Below are 17,883 nucleotides of genomic sequence, written 5' to 3' on the forward strand. Positions count from 1 at the left end.
TAAAAAAACAACTGCCGTCACTTTCATCATCTTCCTCGTTCCACCTTTTGGTTTTCTTTCCAAATACAAAATACAATGGTTCAACATTTCAATAAAAAATCAGAATTGCGAATTGAGAATGGGAACGAGGGAAGTCGGAAGTCAGAATACTCAAGAAAAGTGTTTTGCAAATTAGGAATTCATGATTCCTATATCAACAGGTATGACTCAATTAGTTGTTCGGAATGCTAATTTCACTGTCGAATTCACGATTTGGAGCGTTCCCGGAACGCGTTCGTACCGCGAATCGGTACGCTCGATCCGGATCGTAGATCGTGGCCTATTGAGCGATTTATGTGACTATGATCACTACTCACTAGAGTGTACGAAAAGAAGGAACATGCTGAAGTTGAATTCACTGTAAGTTCATTTCCTTTACATGTTCATCTAAATTTCAGGTGGGCCTATACCCATTGAAGATGGAGTTGGGAAAGGGATTGTAGCTCAGATCACGACCACCAGGAAGAGCAATAATTTTTTTTTTAAATATATACATGAAAACTTATTAATCAATTAATTATTAATAAACGAGCCAAGCTTGAGGTTTAGAAACATAACTCGAACCAAGCCGAGCTCAAGCCCGAGCTTTATAAGTAACACAAGTATTGACTTTCAGTTAAAAAAATCTTGCTGTATTTTTTAATTTTGATTTGAGTTGCATTTTGATTTGTTTGCATGGTGTGGTGTTTATGATTTTGGTTTTGACACTGACAGCAAGGTACACGCTATGATTCAGGCGTAACGAAGAGATTCCACGCTATGTTTATATTAGGGGACACAAGGCAATGCAGGTCTTGGAAAGTTGCTTGAAGATCAAGGAATACGAGCTTTAGAGACGCAAAATGGTGACGAACAGGTTAGAGGAAGGTATTTTTACTTTCGGTTGTTCCAACGCCTGCCAAGGGACGGCTTGATTCCGGCAGAAATCATGGTGAGCTTTGTAAGGAATTCAACGGTCTGAAATTTTCATTTCGGTTGGGCTGCTGTAACACCCCGAAAACGGGTTTGGTTATCAAACCCCGTTAATACTAAAAGACGGGTAAAGCACCGTTAGTGGTAAAAGAAACTCAGTAAATATTATGATTTAAATAAATAATCCTATATTAATTAAAAAGCGGATAAGAACTTTCAAAAAATACAATGGATAAAAGGCCCGAGTTAACGGAACTTAAAATAAACGGGTTAGAGCTCCCGGAACTCACTAAGTTAACTAGGGGTAATTAACCTAGTTAATTATTTGTTTAAAAACAATAAAGAAGCATGACCTAGTAAGCCTTTTAAAAACCATGGATATTTGAGGGACCAAAGTTGGACAATTTCAAAGTGATATGATTAAAACAAAAATAACCACACCAAACACACACTGAAGTGTGTGTCTGTAACACCCCGAAATCGGGTTCGATAGCCAAACCACGTTAATATTAATGAACGGGTGAAATACTGTTAGTGGTAAAATTTAACCCGGTGAATATTAGGATTTAAATAAATAATCCTAAATATTAATTAAAAAGAAGAATAAACACTTAGAGAAAAACAAAGTTTGTAAGAAGCCCGGGTTAATGGGACTTAAAATAAAACGGGTTATATTTTCCCCGAACCCACTAAGTTAACTAGGAATTTTTAACCAAGTTAGTAAAAAGAGATAATGTTGGAAGTATATAGGTTGTGACCTACTTCATAACTAACTAAACATAAGGGACCAAAGTGGGAAAAACTTGGAAGTTTAATTATTAAAAGAAAATTTAAAACAAAACACACACACCAAGTGTGTGTTCTGGATCAAACATCAGGAGACAAAAAAAAAGGGTGAAACCCTAACTTAACCAAATCTTCAAATTGAAGGATCAATCGAAGGCCAAATTCGGATTTGAATATACATAAACGATCACCAAGTCAAGGGGATCATAAGGTATGTTGAAATTTATATTTTGGTGATATTTTGAAATTTTGATAATCATGCATGAACGAAATTCTTGTATGAAAGTTGAATGTTTTAGTGAAATTGATGTGAGTATAAGTCTAGGAACAAAACCCTAGGTGCAAACTTGTTGAATTTGTGCCATGAACTAGTGATTAGTCAACTAATCAAGTATGAGCTAAGTGGGTTTTTGTAATATAATGATGTTAGTGTCTAACTAGTGATTAGAATCATCATATTTAATAGTAAAGTCAAGGTACTTAAACAAATTTCAAGTTTGAGTACTTGACCATACATGATTCGAAATTGGTCTTGAATGTTGTAATGAAATTAGTAATTTATTTCATGAATATGGATGTTTGAAATCATGATATCTACTAGTTGATATGTAGAACTCGATTATATTAGGTGTTCGGATGAATGCTAATGATATGACGAAACGGGTTTCACTAATAGATGAGGACCCTTAGTTATTGTGAAATGAATAAATAAGTTAGCTTTGATAATCGCTTGAACTAGTTGAAGTGTTGGAAATATAATGAACCGGGTTAAAAGATTGGATAAAACAGTGGCTTAAAAGAACGCCTACCGGGTAAATTGTGAATGCCTAAACTAGTAATGAACTTGAATGTGCATTTTATATACTAATAGGCATTTGACTTTTAAAAAGTCAAACTGACCTAGAATACGATGAATGATAATTTTAGATATAAAACGCGTAAGGTGGAATAATCGTATTAAATTATGATTAAACTAACCACCTTGTAAACGATGATGATAGTTTGACGCTAACAAGCTATGTGGAAGCTTGGAGGAGGAAGCGGGTCAAACGAATCAAGAAGGAGAAGAAAAGCGTAATTTGGATGCGAGGTAAGTAAAGTTTACACCTTCTAGAATAGAATACTTACTTGTATAATGGATAGCATTGTGAATAATAAAATGGACATGGTTTTCGCGGACGTTTTGTCAACAAAATAGTTGTTGACAACAAGCAGGTCCGTATTTGCAGAAATTGTTTCGAGGCCTTAAACACTTAGTTTTGACTCCATATTTGGTCAAAAGTGATATAACAATATAAATGATGATTGGTAATTTTTCTAACTTTTTCGGAAGTTGTTTAACGTGGTTTTCGCGGACGTTTTGTCAACAAAATAGTTGTTGACAGCAAGCAGGTCCGTATTTGCTGAAATTGTTTTGAGGCCTTAAACACTTAGTTTTGACTCAATATTTGGTCAAAAGTGGTATAACAATATAAATGATGATTGGTAATTTTTCTAACTTTTTCGGAAGTTGTTTAACGTGGTTTTCGCGGACGTTTTGTCAACAAAATAGTTGTTGACAACAAGCAGGTCCGTATTTGCAGAAATTGTTTTGAGGCCTTAAACACTTAGTTTTGACTCAATATTTGGTCAAAAGTGGTATAACAATATAAATGATGATTGGTAATTTTTCTAACTTTTTTGGAAGTTGTTTAACGTGGTTTTCGCGGACGTTTTGTCAACAAATAGTTGTTGACGGCAAGCAGGTCCGTATTTGCAGAAATTGTTTTGAGGCCTTAAACATTTAATTTTGACTCAATATTTGGTCAGAAGTGGTATAACAATATAAATGATAATTGGTAATTTTTATAACTTTTTCGGAAGTTGTTTAACGTGGGTTTCACGGACGTTTTGTCAACAAAATAGTTGTTGACAGCAAGCAGGTCCGTATTTGCAGAAATTGTTTCGAGGCCTTAAACACTTAGTTTTGACTCAATATTTGGTCAGAAGTGGTATAACAATATAAATGATGATTGGTAATTTTTATAAATTTTTCGAAAGTTGTTTAACGTGGTTTTCGTGGACGTTTTGTCAACAAAATAGTTGTTGACAGCAAGCAGGCCCGTACTTGCAGAAATTGTTTCGGGGTCTTAAACACTTAGTTTTGACTCAATACTTGGTCAGAAGTTGTATAATAATTGTTGGATCTGAGTTTGATTTTGATTATATTTTATGTTTGTAAATAAGATGAAGATCGATGAGTGTGCAGCGGAAATTAAGATGAAAACAAACTTTGCATACAATCAAACGAGAGTAATACTTTTATCAAACATCTTTACACAATGAACCGAAAGATTGAATTTATTTCAAACACGATTACAATGATTGATGAATAAATGCAAACTCCCCCTCAGCCAGAGCTCAGTAGTTTGTTCGTGTAAAGAAGACGAATGATGCAAAGAGCTAATAGAACAGTACAAAGTACTGAACTATTTATAGGCACTTGCAAACTACTGAGCATCTTAGCTGACGTCACCATGAAAGTGACATCTAACCTCCTAACAAACTCTAACCTCTGATCTATACAGACACTACTTGTGTTAACTACTGCTAATACATTCTATTACAAAACAGACTTTAGAACAGCTGCTGCAACCTTCTACTGCTGTGAACCCAGCAGCACTTGTCCGGATCAGCAGTGCTTGACTGAAGGCAGTAGATTGAATCAGTAGGACTTTAGTCTTCCATCAGATCTTTAGTTGAGCAGCAGTTATGGGTCAGCAGTCTAGCAAGATCAGCAGATAGGAGGTCATCAGTAGTTGTAATCACTTTCAAGGGGAGAGATTTGAATATCAACATCTGCTTATTTAGGATCCACTGCTCTGATCCAGTTTTGGCTTTAATTATCTGTTCCTCTGATAGGGTTCAATCCCAACAATCTCCCCCTGGAACAGATAATGCCAAAACCCTTCATTACTTGTGGACATTTTATTGCCTCATTAACAGCTCCCTGATCTGACCTTTAAATTGTAATTCAAAGTCAAGGGCATCTGTATCTTCATCATCCCTGCTAAGTGGAAGATCAAGGAGATCCTGCAAATCTTCAAGACTCAGGCCAAGAGCTTGTTCCCTTGATATTTTCTCCACTTCTCCACCAGACCTGAGCAAAGTCAATACGCAGGTCTGTTTGTCAGTTTCCCACTTTTGTATTTTTGAGCCTGGTGGGTTTCTTGGGAGATGCTTATTTGCAGAAGTATTTGGTGAGGCTGGCCTGTTCATCACTGGCTGAGCAGTGGTAGCAGAGTTTTCCTGTTCAAGTTCTTCTTTTAACTTTCTTAACAAGCCTTCTTTTACAACAGCATTTCCAGTAAGAATTTCTTGAACTGTTTCAGCTCCTAACTGGCTTTGTTTCCTTCTTTTGTAAAAGGCAGTACCAGTAGGAGCAGTGGCTTTCCTGGTGTGCAGCTTTGTTGGCCTTTTTGAAACCTCTGCTTCAGGATAGTCAGGTTTTTGAGGAATTTTTGGATCTTTCTTTCTTAATTCCTCCAACCTTTTGTAGGTTGACCTGATCATATCTTCTTTCCATCTAGCAATTTGTCTTTTTGTACCAAAATCAGCAGCAACCAGTTCTTCTTTCATTCTCTTTAGTTCCAATTGTTTGTCAGGTACATTCTTTTTTAACTTTGCCCAATCAGGAGGAGTGTGAGTGACTTTCCTTTTTATCATGTCTTGAATTCTTGCTGCTTCAACTTCAAGCTCAGGAACAGTCCACTCTTTGTACATGTGTCTCTCTCCTTTGTATCTCTTGTGAAACATAATGCTTTCAATGTAGTCTTTCTTCAAAGTTGCAGCTGCTCTTTCTGAAATTTGTTGACTGACATTCTTTGCAAAACGTTCTAGGGAACTGACTTGTGTGAGCAGATATTGATAGTATCTTGAAACTTCTTTGTCAGATTTCCCTTGTGCGTTTCTTTTCGAGATATCTTCTGCTTGCTTGGTCTTTATCTTCAAATATTCATCAATATTTTTGGGCCAGGGATATCCTTTGATTGAAGGCAAGCTCCTTTTGGCAGGGTCATCCTCAATATAAAAAGATTTTATTTCTTCTCTAACAGCTTCTAGTTCAAGAGGAAATTGGACACCTGCAGGAGGTAAGGGTTTGTGCATTGGAACTGAAGAAAGTGGAACTGGTTTTGGTATATTGACAAGAGCTAAAGATTTTGAAGATGTTTGTGATGGTGAAGAGACATCATCTTTAGGAATTAGCATTCTCCTCTTTATTTGAGGAGGGACTGATGATGTTTTGGATGGAAAGGTGGTTGTAGTGGCAGTGGTGGGTGATAGACTAACAGCTGTTGAAACAACTGGTGTTCCAACCACTATTGTCTTTACAGCAGAAGTTATAACAACTGCTGTCTTCTGCCTTTTGACAAGAGGTGATTTTGATTTTGGTGGTGATGGTGGTAAAGCAGTGGATGTAGTGTGTGTTGAGATGGTGTGTGTTGAAGTGGGAGCAGATGTTGAAACTACTGAAGTACCAACAGCAGCTGATACAACAGGAGTTACAACAGCTGTTTTAGGTGGTGGTTTTTGAGCAGATTTTGAACGTCTGACTGGAATGGATTTTGGGTAGCCTTACTTTTCTTGTAGGCTTCTTCTTTTCATCAATAAGATTTTCATCATCTCTTGACCCTGAAGTACCCTGATCCGGATAATCCACCCTGGCTTTCTTTTTGGCCTCTCTATCCCTTTTCACACATGCAAGTGCTTCTGCAAGTGCATTTGTGGTTACATCAATTTTCTTACTCCCATCTGGCAAAGTAGAGACCATCTGTTATTCCTTTCCTTCTCCACTCCTGAATTTTCTCTCCCTTTTTGGCATTATCTTCGGGGAGTTGATCAATGAAGAACACTGGTGGAGGAGCAGTGCCAGAGTTGTGCAGGATCTGAGTTTTGAGAGCCTTGAGATCAGCCTGAGTGTCTTTGAACCTAGACTCCATAGCATTTCTCAGCTCTTGAACATGTTTTTCATGTTGCTGATCTGCTACTTGTGCTTGATGATGGAGAAAAGGTTGAAAGAGATTCCGGAGCTCATTTGTAGCAGGTGCCTGTTGGAGAGCAGGTGCTTGAGGTGGAACAGCAGTGGATTGTACCTTTTGTACCTGTAACAACTGTTGGAGCATATCTTTGAGCTCTGCAACAGAGTTATCAAGTTTTTCAACACGAGCCGTCAATTTTTGGTACTTTAAATCATCACCCAATTGAATGGGATCATCTGATTTCCCACTAACAGTGGTTTTATCAGTGGTAGAGGTAGGGAGTTTACTCCAAACATTAACCACTGATGCCCCTTTTTTCTTGGTACTGGGGTCTTCTTCGTTCAACACTTGACAACCTTTTGATGTTGCCAGTAGGATAAATAAATCCACTGGTGGTTGGCAGAGGTGCTATAAAAGGAATTGCCTCCAAGGAAGTCTTATTGATGTAACCACTGTCCAACTGTAAACCAGTGGGTTCAACAGTTGTAGTGGCTGCTTCACTTGGATTACCACAAAGAGTTACTTGTAACTCAATGGGTGTAACCTCCTCAGGTTGTGTTGGTGGGTTAGCAATGAATGATACAGCAGGCTCAGTCATTGGTTGAGGCATATTCTCATTGACAGGTGATTGAGAAGGACTGAGTAATGCCTGGTTCAAATCAATTGCATCCAACAGTAGTTGTGTTTTTGGTGGAATTGTGGATGTGATGGTTGGTGTAGAAGGCGGACTTGCTCCGGGCATTGAGCTGTGGATGATGGAAACGAGTGTATCCAGAGCATCATAATGTGGTGGCCCTTTGTGTACAACCTGTTCTTTTTGTGAAGAAGCAGGAGGAGTTATGGTTATGGGTTGAGATATTTGTACCAACTGCTGTGAGGAAGAAGCAGCAGTGGTTTCTTGTGACATTTGTGTTGTCACAGGCATTAACTCTGGTATCTCATCCTCTAGAGTTGCCGTTTTGATTGGTTTGGGGGGTTTTTGATTTTTCTTTTTGTAAAGCCTTTTGGGTTTTGTAGGTGTGGGTTTCAAAACAGATGGTCTGCTGCTTTGATCACCTAGAGCAGTAGGCTCAGCAGCAGATACCTGAGGAGCAGTGGTAGCTGCTAAGTTCTGCTCAGGCACCCCTGCTTGTGTTTTGCAAGGTGCTAACATTCGTGAAAAAGTTTCAGATGTTAGGAAATTTATTACAGTTGTTTCACCTTGGTTTATTAAAGCTAAATCATCCTTACTAAATTTCTTTTCAAAATAGTAACTTAAAAACCTTGGAAATAGTAAGAATGATTTGGTTTCAACATTATTAACCAAATCTTTAAAGATTTCCCGAGAATAGTTATAATTTTCTTCTTGAAGAATTGCATATCCCAGATTTTGAATCTTTATAGGGATCTCATTAAAAGAAGTGGTTTTGTTTGAAACACATAGTAGGAGGGTATGAAATAGGAATCTGGGTGCAGGAGGAAAATAACTTTTTTCTAAGGTTAGTTTCGTCATCATTGTGGCTTCATACCCTCTTTCAATGAAGTCAATGTGCAACTCGTTTTTAGTGAAGGAAGTTTTACCTGCTTGGTCATCGAGTTAAAAGACTTCGGAAATGGATTGTGGTGTAATTTGGACAGCTTTACCCTTTATGGAAGATTTAATGGCGGTTGCAATGTCTCCTTGTTGTTCAAGGGTTGCATTCTTCCAAAACTCCCTTTGGGTCGCCAAATAGATTGGTGCATCGGCGGTGAGCAAAGTTTTGTACTTTGATTTTGCCATGATGGTAATAATGGAATCGAAAACATCGGTGGATCCTGGTTTTGTGAGAAGACCCAGGAGATTGTGAGATTTTTTGAATGGAATTTCAGTGGAGATTTCCTTTTTAGAGGTTGTTTTCGATGATTTTGATGTGGGTTTTGCAGATGACTTCGATTTTGTCATTTTTGAAACGAATGATCGAAGGAATTTGTGAGAGATGAGAAGAAAAACTGCTTTGAGAAGAGAATTTTTAAGAATTCAATTCGACAGTAAAACCCTGTTTTGGTGGTGAGTGGGGAATTTTATAGGAAAGAGAATGAATGTTGACGTGGCAGCCGTTACAAAAGGTCTGACTGCTATGTACTGCCCACGTGACAACCACTGGTGAAAATGAAGGACAGTACTTTTGATGAAAGCAACTGATGAAAGCAGTGGATGATTTTCACTATCAGTGGATAAGACACTGCTTTTGAACAACAGAGGTTATCAAGAAATGAGAGAACAGAGGTTGCCTTTCAGCAGTGGGCAGGCTTTTTGAAGTAGAGCAGACTTTTGAACAATCAGTGGTTATGGCATACTTTTAAGGATTTAATGAAACTTTCATTTTTAGCTATTTTTAAGGATGGATTTTTGATATTCTGAAAACATTTTGTTGCTTTTACTCATAGAAAAAAAAGATGTTGCTTGTTATTCCATGTTTAGCATCCCAATCCTAGAGACCAAGCTTTCAAAAGTGGTTGTATCAAGTGCTTTTGTGAGCACATCTGCCAGCTGGTCTTTAGTTGGGACATGATGCAGAGAAATCAAACCTTTTTCATTGCAATCCCTCACAAAGTGATGTCTGATGTCGATGTGCTTTGTGGTAGAGTGGGAAACTGGATTTTTTATGATATTTTCTGCTTCCTGGCTGTCCAACATGAGTGGTGTCTTTAAGGCAATGATACCAAAATCCAGCAACTGATTTTGAAGCCACAGGAGTTGGGCTGTACAGCTTGCAGCAGCAATGTATTCAGCCTCAGCAGTGGATGTTGAAACTGCTGCTTACTTTTTGCTTTGCCAAGAGACTAAGCAATCACCTAGAAACTGGCACCCTCCTGAAGTGGACTTCCTTGTGGTATGACATCCAGCAAAGTCACTGTCTGAAAAACCTGAAAGCTTGATATTCCCATTAGCTGGATACCAGATACCAAGTGTGGGAGCACCTTTTATGTATCTGAGAATCCTTTTTACAGCAATGAGATTTGATTTTCTGGGAGCTGATTGACTTCTTGCACAGACACATGTTGCAAACATGATGTCTGGTCTAGATGCAGTTAGGTACAATAAAGACCCAATCATGCTTCTATAAAGTGTTTGGTCAATCAGCTCATTCTTTTCATCAGACATGACCAGCTTATTTGTGGCCATGGGTGTGCTGCATGGTTTACAATCATTCATATCAAATTTAGTTAAAAGTTCTTTAGCATATCTGCTTTGATGAATGAAGGTTCCATTTTGCAATTGCTGTACTTGGAGACCAAGAAAGCATTGTAGCTCACCCATTGCACTCATTTCAAACTCAGCTGTCATGAGTTCTCTAAACTCTTCACACATTTTGGTACATGTGCTTCCAAAAATAATGTCATCCACATAAATTTGGACAATCATTAAATCTTTCCCTCTCCATTTAAGAAACAGTGTTTTATCAATGGTACCTCTTTTGAAACCATTTGAGAGTAGAAAGTTGGAAAGAGTTTCATACCAGGCCCTTGGTGCTTGTTTCAGGCCGTACAAGGCTTTGTTTAGCCTGTAGACATGATCAGGATAAAATGGATCCTCAAAGCCTGGAGGTTGACATACATACACCTCTTCTTGTAATGTACCATAGAGGAAAGCACTTTTGATATCCATCTGAAACACCTTCATGTTGTGGTTGACAGCAAAGGCCAGGAACAGTCTGATAGCTTCCAATCTTGCAACAGGGGCGAATGTTTCATCATAATCAATCCCCTCTTCCTGTCTGTAACCTTGAACCACAAGCCTGGCTTTGTTCTTGACAATAATGCCCCTTTCATCTGTTTTCTTCTTAAAGATCCACTTTGTGCCAATGGGACTAACCTCGTTTGGCAGTGGTACAAGCTCCCATACTTGTTGTCTTTTAAACTGTTGGAGCTCCTCTTGCATGGCTTCTACCCAGCTGTTGTCTTTTAGTTCCTCTTGGTACTTGACTGGCTGATGGAGTGATAGAAAACCAGCAAAAAGACAAATGTTTTGGGTTTGGCTTCTTGTGAGCACCCCTTCATTTATGTTGCCAATGATTTGATCAGGTGGATGAGATCTCAAGAAGATTAAGTCTCCTTGGTATGGTATGATGGCATTTGTTGGTGAAGGCTGCAAATGTGTAACATCTGAGCTAACCACTGCTGGTGACTTTGATGACCCACCAGTGGCTTCAAAAGGTGGTGGAATGGGTGGTAATGAAGTGGACCACTGCTGACTTTTATCCACTGTTTGAGAACTTTTGTCAGCAGTGTTTGAGGATGTGGAAGCAGTGGTAGAAGGGCTACTTTGGTCAACAACTGTTGAGGTAGCAGTGGTTGAGCTTTGACAGCTGTTTTGAACAACTGATGCTTTTCCATTTGTGGCAGACCTTTGAGGGATGATGATTTCATACCCATAGTCTAGTGTTGTATCCTCTGTTGGACCTGCACTGTTAGTCTTGACAGCAGTATTTTCAAAAGTAAACTTTTCAAGATCAAACAGATCAGCAGGATTTGCTGGGATTTTCATTGAGGAAAGTTCATTGAACTTTACATTCAAAGTCTCCTCCACTGCCTTGGTCCGTGTATTGAATACTTTGTAGGCCTTGGCAGTGGCTGAGTATCCCAGATGATAACCACAATCAATTTTGGCTGCAAATTTTGAAATGGAATCTTTTAAGTTCAAAATAAAGCATGGGCAGCCAAACACCTTGAAGTATGAGATCAGTGGTTTAATTTTATATAGAATTTCATAAGTAGTCTTTTTGTGCCTGGGGTTTATTAAAACTCTGTTCTGGACATAGCAAGCAGTGTTTACTGCCTCTGCCCAGAAAGTTAATGGCAAACCTGAATCTGCAAGCATGGTTCTGGCAACCTCAATTAAAGTTCTGTTCTTTCTCTCAACAACCCCATTTTGCTCTGGTGTTCTAGGGATGCTGTACTGCCTTACAATCCCTTTCTTCACACAGAAGGCATCCAACTCCTTATTTTTAAATTCTGTGCCATTGTCACTCCTGAAGCTTTTTACTGGAAGGTCAAATTGCTTTTCAACCTGTATCACAAAGTTTTGCAAAATGCCTGCAGTTTCATCTTTAGAGTGCAAAAAGAAAGTCCATGTAAACCTAGAAAAGTCATCAATAATAACCAAACAATATCTTTTCTTTTTGAGGCTCATGACTTGAACTGGGCCAAACAAATCCATGTGTAGCAAACACTGGGTTTTTTTGGACTCTTCAATGGACTTATAAGAACTTTTATGCTGTTTTCCTTTTAAACAGGAAATGCAATGTTTCAGAACATGAAAACAATTTTTGTGGTAGGCCTCTCACCAAACCATTTTTTGAGATTTCACTGATTGTCTTAAGATTTGTATGCCCCAGCCTTCTATGCCAAACTTGTCTCTTTGTTAGAGGCAGCTGAGAACAGACAGGCATCTACTCTGGGACACTCTTTTGACATATCAACAACATAAACATTGCCACTTCTTTGAGCAACAAGTTTAGTGTGACCAGTTTTGATTATTGCTTCAATCATTTTGACCATTTCTGGTCCAACAATCCTACAACAATCTTTTGTGAAGAATGACCCAAACCCTTTGTCACTCATTTGTGATACACCCAGAAGGTTGAATTTCAGATTGTCTATTAGATTGACATTTTCAAATTTTACATTTCCAGATTGCACTGTCCCAGACCCTAGAACTTTCCCTTTACTATTATTCCCAAAGGATATATCACCCCCTCCATGGATTTTAAAGTCTTTGAGGAGGGCTTTACATCCTGTCATGTGCCTGGAGCCTCCACTATCTACATACCAAAGACTATCAAAGCATGCAGAAGCTCCCTGCACATGAAGTAAAAGGATTAGTTCATTAAGGGCTCCAAAGCCAACAGGGCTTTGGATGGGGATTCAGCAGTGTCTGGTGTGGATGCAGAGTGATGGACAGTGGTTAGGTCAGGGGTTTGGACAGTTTTAGTACTGTTTTTTGCTAACCACTGTTGAGGGTCTTGACCAATCACCTGCTGATAACCAAAAGGATGCCTATTCACTTTAGGTTTAGATGGCCTTTTGTAGGTCTCATAAACGTGTGGAATCCTTTGGTAAGACTGTTTTTCCTTGCCTTTTCTGAACTGATTGGCTGGAGGTGCATCAGTAACCTGAACATCTCTTTTGACAGATGTTTGGTTCAGCTGTTTTGTGACAGCTGTTTGAACTGGTACAAACAGTGGTTGCTTTTTGGTGAATTTGACCGATGGTGATGCTGATGGACTCAAGGATGTTTTAGCAAGGTACTCATTCTTTTTGATATCAAAGTTTTTGAGATACACACATGCTTGAGTTTTGTGGTTTGTTTTACCACAAACAATGCAACTTTCAGCTGAAACTATGACACTTGTTTTGTTTATATCATAAGCTTTTAAGTGGAAACAATCTTTTGTTAGATGGTTCCTTTTCTCATAGAATTCACAAAACAAGTTATCAATTTTTTCTTTCTTCTTTCTCTTTTCAGACTCCTTTGTAGCAGAGGCTTTAACCACTGCTGGGATGTCCTTGAGAGGTATAACTTTAGCTTTTGGAACTTTAACACCATCAGTTGATGTAAAGTCCATTGGCTTGAAATTTTCAAGAATATCACACTCATCAGACCATTTTGGTTTAAATTGATGATTTTCAATCTCCTCAAAAGCAGAGGGGCCCATCGGTCTGTTAAGTGTGATTTTGTTACCAAGTTTGTCAGTGATTTTCACTTCTTGGCCATTCTTGTTTGTGGGGATGAACTCAGCAGTTACATCAGTGGTTGAAACAGATTTTCCAAAAGCAGTGTTTTCATCATCATGTTTTCTATAACCAACCCCAAATTTCACATTGCTTTTTATCTGTTTCTCAAGCATAACCTCATACCCTTTGCATGATTCCACCCATCTCTCACATGTGATCTGGGTGGATTCTAACTCCTTTTTACAAACTTGGTATTTTTCTACCAAGGTTTGGAGTTGGGTTTTGGTTATGCTTTGCTCTTCTTTCATGCTGCTAATCTCTTTCTCCTTTTCAGCCAATTTGTTTTTAAGTTCTTTTAGAGATCTTTCAAATTTGACTTCATCAGATAAGATTTTATCAGGAAGGTTTTCATTCACCTCTTTGATGTTAGCAAAAGCAATAATGCAATTGTCAGAACACAGTTTTTCAAGAACTTGAGGTGATACCTTGGCAGCAGCCATCATTGCACAATCACATTGGGGATTTTCCTCATCTTCAGCTCTCTCTTCTTTCTCACCTGCCTTTTCTTCTTTGTTCTCTTCTGACCATGGATCTGTCAGTGGTTCAATTAGGGTGCCTGAACTTTCTCCCAACAGTAATTCATTAGCCACAGTAGTAACCACTGCTTCAATCACCTCATCCACTGCTTCAGAAACCAGCTATTCCTCTTCAGATTCAACACCCTCCTGTATTGACTCTAATGCCATCAAACAAAATTCATCATGAGTAGAAACATTGGAGGCATAGAGTGCAAAGTTTTCATCACTAAGGTCTTCAGGCATACTGCTCCAGTCAACAAACCCTTGAGTGAAAAAGCTTTGTTGATCTGGTTGTACTGCTGCTGGAGCAGTGGTTTGAGGTGCAGGTTGCACTTGTGCCTGAGGGACAGGGGTTTGAACATATTGGATCTGTGGAGCAGCTGTTTGGACATAATGCACTGGCACAAGGGCAACAGCATAGTGAGCAGCGTTCACTTGAGCTGCTGGGGCATATTGGGCATAGTGCACAGTGTTTTGATTTTGAGGTCTAGGGTTTGAACTAGGATGAGTGATTATGGGGCCAGCAGTTTGACTCCTACATTCCCTAGCAAAGTGTCCTAACCTATTACACTTGTAGCACTTGATTTTCGATTTATCCAACCCAACCCTTAGATTCCCATGCAACCCTGGGAATTTTCGCCCTGTTCTTTTATAAAACTTGCTAGTTCTAACACTTAGCAAGGCCAGTTGATGCAGGATGTCCATTTCCTCTAAATCAGTGGGGTCAAAATGCTGTAGATCATTGAGTTTAAAGCTTAGATTGTCTGACATCTGGTTTTCGTTTGCAGTGAATGCATAACTTGTAGAGTGAGGATCAGGGTTGTTAAAATTTGCACCAGCAGTTATGTCAATGAAGTGATCATAACCCTGATCCTTACCACTACTCCCAGATTCTTCTTGACCCAAAAGAGCAGTGTTACCGAATGTATAATCATCAACGGTTTTTCCTGACTCTTGTAACTTCCTTTTCTGGTTCAACTCCCTTTCGTAGGTCAGGAGTCGACCATGGAGTTGGGTCAAGGTCAGATCCTTGAACTCAGGTGAATTTCGGGTGACAAAAGCTATGGTGTCCTATTTTTCTGGCAGTGACCTGAGGAACCTGCTATTTTGAGATGAGTTTGTAAAAGTGGTTTTAACAAGCCTCAGTTCACTGATGAGACAACTGAAACGCTCAAATTGTTGCGTCAGTGATTCACCTTTAAGATGACAAAATGTTTCATACTGTTGGTTCAGGATTTCCCTATTGTTTTCTATGACTTCTTCGGTACCCCCAAATTGTTCCTTAAGTGCGTCCCACAATTCTTTGGCATTGTTACAGTGTAACAGTCCAGCATATATTTCATTGGGCAGCGCTGAAGCTATGATGCTAAACGCTTTAGCATCTAGTTCGATCTTTTGAAAGTCGGTTTCGGTATAGTTTTCAACTGGTTTTGGAACGAACTTTTTAGTATCTTCAGCACTTGGCACTGTAGGAACATGGGGACCAAAGACGACAGACCTCCAACAACCTGTGCTTTGTTGAGCGAGGATGTGACCCATCCTCCTCTGCCAGATGTTGTACTCATTTCTTTTTAGCATAGGTGGTTTAAAAAGCGAGCCGATGTTGTTTTTTATCGTCCTGTGATTGTGACGTCATTCTTGTTGTTTTACAGATACTGAGAAATCAACTTTAATGGTGATTAATCCTTACTCTGTTTTTCAACGACGAACAAACGATCAGTATCAATTATTATGAGCTGAACTATTTACGTCAAAATGATTGTTAAATCAAATTTGACTGTCTAGGCTCTGATACCAATTGTTGGATCTGAGTTTGATTTTGATTATATTTTATGTTTGTAAATAAGATGAAGATGGATGAGTGTGCAGCGGAAATTAAGATGAAAACAAACTTTGCATACAATCAAACGAGAGTAATACTTTTATCAAACATCTTTACACAATGAACCGAAAGATTGAATTTATTTCAAACACGATTACAATGATTGATGAATGAATGCAAACTCCCCCTCAGCCAGAGCTCAGTAGTTTGTTCGTGCAAAGAAGACGAATGATGCAAAGAGCTAATAGAACAGTACAAAGTACTGAACTATTTATAGGCACTTGCAAACTACTGAGCATCTTAGCTGACGTCACCATGAAAGTGACATCTAACCTCCTAACAAACTCTAACCTCTGATCTATACAGACACTGCTTGTGTTAACTACTGCTAATACATTCTATTACAAAACAGACTTTAGAACAGCTGCTGCAACCTTCTACTGCTGTAAACCCAGCAGCACTTGTCCGGATCAGCAGTGCTTGACTCAAGGCAGTAGATTGAATCAGTAGGACTTTAGTCTTCCATCAGATCTTTAGTTGAGCAGCAGTTATGGGTCAGCAGTCTAGCAAGATCCGCAGATAGGAGGTCATCAGTAGTTGTAATCACTTTCAAGGGGAGAGATTTGAATATCAACATCTGCTTATTCAGGATCCACTGCTCTGATCCAGTTTTGGCTTTAATTATCTGTTCCTCTGATAGGGTTCAATCCCAACAATAATATAAGTGACGATTGGTAATATTATGTATTGCTAAGTGATACAAATACAGGCAAACGGAAAGTATGACTATGTTTTGCCAAGGTTGGCGAAAAGTAATGCAATGTATTAGAAACGAGTCAATGTTGACCCGTACCAGGTACGCACAAGGAATGATACTCTCGTGAAGGGTACATGTACCAACCATAATATGGATTATGGTTGGAGGAAAGAAGAGTTTTTTTTTATAAGAGTTGATAAAATTATAGTTTTGACATAAACACCCATAACGGGTCAAATAATTCGGTTTAAGAACCGGAAATTTGAATTCGAAGGAAACAAGAATTTTGAATAATGGGTGAATGAATTGGATGGAAATATGTTTATAACTTTTTGTTAAATTGTCAAAACTAACTTTTATGTTGGTTTTGATTTTAGGAATGTCTTATGGAACTCCGGATGAGGATCAAGCAAGAAAGGAGAACCGAACACATGTCTCGAAGCTTCCGCAACGATCTTATTTTGTTCTAGTTAAAAAAGTGGATATTGTAAACACTTGAAATTATATTTTGGAATGTTTTAAATTATGTAAGAAGTTTAACTTGGAAAAGTTTTTGTAAGCTTGCATTTTCGTATAAAATGCGTGTTTAATATTATAATACTGATTAATAGAGACGGGTCTTACAGTGTCTGGTCGATTAGAACACAGGGGGCGACCAGGAGCTTGCTCTCAAACCCTAGTTTGTGCAAATTTGATCAAATTGAAGGCCTAAATCAGTTTCAAATCAGAATCCAAGCATGGAATAGTGATCTCCTCTTAAAAGGGGTCATAAGGTATGTAAATTTCATAGAAAAGTCCCATCTAAAATTCTGAATGAATACTTGAAATTCGAAATTTATGATGCATGATGGTTGCTTGGATGAAATAGTGTCTAGGGATAAACCCTAGTCAATTACTTGTTGAAATTTTGCTTATTACTTGTGAGATTCATAATCACCATTGAAGGTGTTAAGTGGGTTTTGTAGAAACATGTTAAACACTAGAATTATGATTGTTATTCTAGTGTAATTTGAGTTCTATGAAGTGAATTCAGATTTGTTAATGTGAAAATTGATATGAACATGCCTAATTGATATTAATTTTGGCTAAATGACAAGTTATGAACTTGATTGTAAATATGTAAAAATTATGCCCACTAGGTGTTTGTTAAAATGCCTAAATGAAATCGCGGTCTACTAGGTTGTGTGTAAAACTTGATTTTAATAGGTATTCGGATGAATGCTAGTGATATGATGAGACGGATCTCACTTATAGACGAGAACCCTTAGTTCTTGT

The 17,883-nt window shown here is 38.4% G+C and overlaps 1 long non-coding RNA gene across 3 annotated transcripts; it reads left to right on the forward strand.

Annotated features, from left to right (window-relative positions):
* The first annotated feature begins 22 nt into the window (after window positions 1–22).
* LOC110903521 lies at window positions 23–17,203 on the forward strand. Of its 3 annotated transcripts, none has more exons than XR_004868761.1 (5): window positions 23–399; window positions 754–970; window positions 1,882–1,948; window positions 2,739–2,827; window positions 16,986–17,203. It is a non-coding gene; the product is annotated as an uncharacterized LOC110903521 (long non-coding RNA). The 3 variants fall into 3 exon arrangements; XR_004868763.1 differs by lacking the exon at window positions 1,882–1,948 and adding an exon at window positions 16,621–16,707; XR_004868760.1 differs by lacking the exon at window positions 1,882–1,948.
* The last annotated feature ends 680 nt before the right edge of the window (window positions 17,204–17,883 follow it).

This window comes from Helianthus annuus, chromosome 1, assembly GCF_002127325.2.
Source record: "Helianthus annuus cultivar XRQ/B chromosome 1, HanXRQr2.0-SUNRISE, whole genome shotgun sequence".
Classification (NCBI taxonomy): Eukaryota; Viridiplantae; Streptophyta; class Magnoliopsida; order Asterales; family Asteraceae; genus Helianthus; species Helianthus annuus.